Genomic DNA, 5438 nt, shown 5'->3' with positions numbered 1-5438 from the left:
ACGCTGTGGTGCGTATTACTTCTTGCGGAGTCTTGTGTGCGGTTGCACCCTGGAAATTTGGATAGAGGAAACAAGAAAAAGGAGAAAGAGATAGATGAAGCTGAAAATAGAGGAGAGAAGAGAAAAAGAAAGCTAGAAAGAAACGAAAAGAAAAGAGATAAAAGATTAGTAACTTTCCAGCTTACGGTGGCCCTTGCGGCGCGGGTTGTTGCCGTGCTGCAGGGCCTGAGGGACCACCATTTGCGTCCCTCGCCCGCCGTCTGGCCCGCCTGCGTCGTCTTGCCGTTGGTGGACGCTCAACATCCCATCTCGCTTGGAGAGTGGAGAAGATTGTCCTGGCGGCGGCGCGGACGGCCTCCCACGTATCGCTGCGGGTGCACATTTCCGAGACAATGTTATCCATTGTTACTCGGGAACGGCACCGCTGCTGCATCTCGTTCCGGATCCGATCGAACCGTGGAAAGTGGAACAGCACGTGTTCAACGTCTTCCACGGCGTCCCCACATTCGGGGCAGTTGGGCGAGCCTTCCAGGATGCCTTTCTCGACGAAATAGGAGCGCAAGAACCCGTGCCCCGTGAGGAGCTGGGTGAGGAAAATGTCGACTTCCCCATGCCTGCGGCTGACCCAGAGATTAATGTCTAGAATCAGCCTCCTCGTCTTCAGTCCTGGTGCTCCTGGTTGCCCTGCACCCGTTGTCCACTGGTTCTGCCAGCGCCTCATCGTCTCCTCCCGTTGCCGCTTCCGTATGTCCGATTGAACACCACCGCTCGCTGTCTTTTCGTCGTGGCAGCGGATATCCTCCTGCATGAGGAGGTCTAACGGGGTGGTGTTGGCGACAACGCAAGCGGCATCATAAGACACGGTCTGGAAGGCGCTGGCGACTCGGAGAGCCCTCGGTCGATGCGCCCTTTGGACCGATGTGCGGTGGGTCTCCTTGTCGAGCACCCATCGCCCCCAGGTGGCAACTCCGTATCGGATGATACTGTTGCCGACGTTTACGAGCTGTCTCCTACTGCAGCTCTTAGGACCACGCTTGTTCGACATCAGGCAGGTCAAGGCGTTCGTAATCCGGTGGTGCTGTTTGCGGCAGAGGTCCACTCCCAGGTACATCAGCGTTTCCGTGGATTGGATCGAGTGACCACCCGCTTGAAGCTCTGCGAGCTGCGGGACATGATGAGTACAAAAAATCATGAACCCGGTCTTTTGGTGGGCAAGTTCCAAACCGACTCCTCGCAGCCACCGCTCGATCCTCTCCAGGTTAGCCGTTGCTAAAGCGCTGACCTGTTCCGTGGTCCTTCCCAGAAATGTGAAGGCCACGTCGTCAGCAAACCCGATGATGCCCGCTCGTAGTCCTTCGAGCGGCAAGCGGAGTAGGTCGTCGTACATGACGTTCCAAAGTGTTGGTCCTAGAACCGAACCCTGAGGAACGCCAGCAGATACAGTCCTCGACACTACTCCTTCATCCGTGTCATAGTGGAGCGTTCGGCCAACGAAATAGTTCCGCAGCAACGCCTGCAAATAAGGCGGAGTGTTTTTACGCTGCAGAGCTTGGCCGATCGCTGTCCAGTTTGCCGAGTTAAAGGCATTCCGGACGTCCACCATTACCACCGCACAGAGACGATCTCCCTTTCGCTTCTTGTCTAGAGCGACTTTCCCGTTGTTCATCACCCGAGTGATGGCATCAACGGTTGAACGCCCTTTACGGAAACCGTATTGGGCGTCCGAAAGTCCCCCGGTCGACTCCAGGTGGGTTGTCAGCCTCCGCTGAATCAACCGCTCTAAAATTTTCCCCAGCACACTCAGCAAACGAATTGGCCGGTATGACGAGGGCTCCCCAGGTAGTTTTCCCGACTTGGTAAGCAGCACCAGTTGTTGCCGCTTCCATGCGTCGGGGAAAGTGCCTGCCTCCAGTAGCTGCTTATAGCTTTTAGCAAAAACTTCCGGAAAAGCCAGAATTGCCGCAGCTGCAGCCATATTCGGAATGTTGTCGTCCCCCGGAGCTTTCTTGGGGTTGACTGAGCGGGCAATCTCCTTCAACTCTTCCGCCAACTCCTCCTCCGAGACCGGATCCTGTGGATCCCCACCTAGTTCCGTCTCGGGCCACTCCATCGGGGGACGATCGAGAAACAGCTCATTCACGATGAACTGGAGCTTATTGGCATCCCGTTCCATCGGAACCCGAGCTCCTTCCCACTGCTGCTTGCGGATTTGGTACGCAGGGCCAAAGCCGTGCGGTTCCAATTGTTCCGGCAGGTCCTGCTTGTGTTGGTCCTTGCTGAGTTTGATGGCCCGTTACAGGGCAGCGCGTGCGTCCGACTTTATTTGACGCCTTTTCTTGCACTGCTCCTCGGTCCGAGCCCGGTTGTACCGCCGTTTCATTCCATGAAAATGGCTGCGCAACCGATCAATCTCAGACGTCCACCAATAAACTGGCCGCCGGCCCTGTCGCCTTGGGGGTTGCCTAGGCATGGTGCCATCACAGACCACCGTAATGGCCTGGGTCAGCTCCTCTGGCGTAGCAACATGCCCAAAAATGTCCTGGTCCCTCAAGATTTCAACGAACAAATCCTTGTCGAAGAATCTTGTGGACCACCTTCCCCCATTCACTGCTGAGTGTCCCTCGTTGTTGGCGCGCTGTCTCGGAACCCTGCCGACCACAAACTTGATAGTGTTGTGGTCACTTGGGGTTTCGTCATACACGCGCCAATTATTGTCCCCTACCAAGGAGGGGCTGCAAAAGGATACGTCCACAATGGAGTTGCGACCATTTGCCCCAATCCAAGTGCTCTGGTTGCCCTGGTTCAGGAGAACCAATCCCAGAGCAGCCTTCGCATCCATCACAACTCCCCCCTAGATACCCTTTCCCCATCGTTTGGCCTCCGCTCCATCCCCCATGCACCTGACCAGGCGTTTACATCACCCCCGATCACGGTGTCCCGATTCCGTGGGAGTACAGACACAATTTCGGTCCATTTGCGTTTGTACTCCTCGACAGTCAAATCGGAACCCACGGGAGGTAGGTAGACGGAACAGAAAACGATTCCCCACATCTCAACCACAACAAAGTCCTCGCGTTGGTTGTCATTGATGCGCTGAAAAGGATAATCCCCAACTGATACCACTGCTACCCGACCAGTGGTATCGGTAACCCAATTGCTGTTATTATTCGGCACCCAATAAGGGTCCGAGATAAGCAGAATATCACAACCCTCGGCTCGGGCACTTTGCAAAAGCAGGTCTTGTGCCGTTTGGTCATGATTGAGGTTCTGTTGGAACACTCTAATCATGACTGGGCTGTGGGGTTACCTTTCCAAAGTAGCGGCAACTGCGCTGGCCCAGCGAATGCCCGACTGCATCCGGGCCCTCGCATCCCAAGCACTTCCGCTCCCTAGTGCACGGTCCCTCGTGCTTATTTTCCGCGCAGCGGTGGCATTTGCTACTGCGGTCCTTGCCACGGCAACAGGCAGCAGTATGCCCGTATTCGTAGCACCGGTAGCACTGCCGCCGACGCTCCAAAAGCCGAAGCCTGCAGCATTTGCTGAAACCGACCGTGCATTGCCTCGCCAGGGCATGGTCTGTCACCGCTATTGCTGGGCAGTCGAAAAATGCGACCAACGTACCGTAATGCGTTTTTACGGTCGTGATCTGGTCGCTGAAAATTTCAACGCCCAGCGCGGCACTCATTTCCGAAGAAATTTCTTCGGACGAAGTGCCAGGCGGAATGTTGGTGCAGTTCACCCGCACCGAGGGTGTCCGCGGACGGCATTTTGCTTTGCCATCAAGAGCCGCAGACACCTCTCTCCAAAGGGTCATCGTTTCCTGGTGCGACATTGGTGCTAATTCCAGGAGTAGATGACCCTTGAAGTTTGTGCGAATTCTCTGCACATCCTCTTTTTTCACCTTTTCCCTCAGGATAGGCATCATGTCTGCGTGCTTGAATCCCCCAATTGATTCAAGTTCAATGGCGTTTGGCATTCGGCCGGCCCTGGGATTAGAAGCAGGTGCCGGCTTTTGCTTGGGTTGGGGAGCAGAAGGTGGCGTGTTTGCGGCGAGGCTGGCTGCTTGCTCAGCTTCACGCTGCTTCTTCCTCTTCCGTCTCTCCCGGCGCACGGCGGTCTTCCCCTTTACCGTCCGCCATTCTTGCGCACCCTCTTGCCCCTCTGATGGTCCAGATCCCTGGTCCGTCGAACAACCTTCCCCTTCGCAAGGTTCCTCTGCCACAACTACCTTAGCATTTTCCCCCTTCCCTCCCTTTCCCTTCTTCTTGCCCTTTTTCCCTTTCTGACCCACCAGCTGTTGTCCCTGTTCCCCATTTCCTCCTGTCTTGGCCTCATTCTCCCTAACTATTACGTTGTACATCTCTCGCATGATTCCCCCAAAAACAGTGAAGAATTTGGTGATATCAGTCTCGTCCAAGGGCAAAGATCCCGGTTGCGGCTCCTGATTAGGGCCTGCCAAAGGCCCTAAGTCTTGCTCCAACACCGGGTCCTCCACCACGAGATCCTCGGTTCCCGTTCCCACGTCAATTCCGGACCCCGCCTCTCCTAGCCAAATTGCAGGAAGATTGTGCAGCAGGGCTAATACTGAGCCAATTCGCTCTTCCCAATTAGCGAATTGGGGCGTTTTGGCTAAAATAGCCCTTTGCTTCACGGTGTCCCTGACAAACAGCATGAGCTCATGTTTTGCTTTTTGCAATGGGCCCATGGGATTTGACTCTGCTGGATATGCGGTAGCGAAAAATTTCCTGTCATAAATTTGCCCTGCCTTAGAGCCCTCCCCTTGGCTGTCTTCCACAATCTGCGGGAGAACAGAGACCCTTTTTGATTTTCCCTCCACCTCTACCGAAGTAGCTCCTCGTACGGCAGGTGCCTTGGAAGCCATCAGCTGGGTTGTTGATGCCCGTCTACCAAAGCTGGTGGCCGAAGCCTTACACGGGGACATCGTTCCCAGCGAGCTACGGCGGACGGAATATCTACTCGTCACTGCCGTCGAGGGACTACTTCTACGAGCTAAAGTGGAGCGTGTGTTCATCACCATTTTACTACTGGTTAATTTCTACGGTTAAATTCTATGAGGGTTATTATGACTGTCTACTGATTTTCTAAGGAATTTCGCAAGTAGGTTGATTGATTGATTAATTAAGTAATTATTGTCAGAATAGGGACGAATTTAATGTCAAACTTTTTAACGGGAAAATGAATTAATTGTCAAGTTTAAAACGTTAGATGTCAATGGATTTCGCGCTGTAATCAAATTGTCAATTAGTTATTTGTCAATATAATGAGACGTTTGATGTCACTGTCATTCAAGTTATTGATAAAATTGTCAAATCTATTTGAGTGTCAATGGTACCGGGATGTTTTACGTCAATGTCTAATGAATGCAATTTAATGTCATGGAAATAATCAAATAAGATAATTAAAGTAATTTTCAAATT

Source organism: Anopheles coluzzii, chromosome X, assembly GCF_943734685.1.
Source record: "Anopheles coluzzii chromosome X, AcolN3, whole genome shotgun sequence".
NCBI lineage: Eukaryota > Metazoa > Arthropoda > Insecta > Diptera > Culicidae > Anopheles > Anopheles coluzzii.
The sequence above is the reverse complement of the archived record's forward strand: the minus strand, read 5'-3'. Positions refer to the sequence as shown.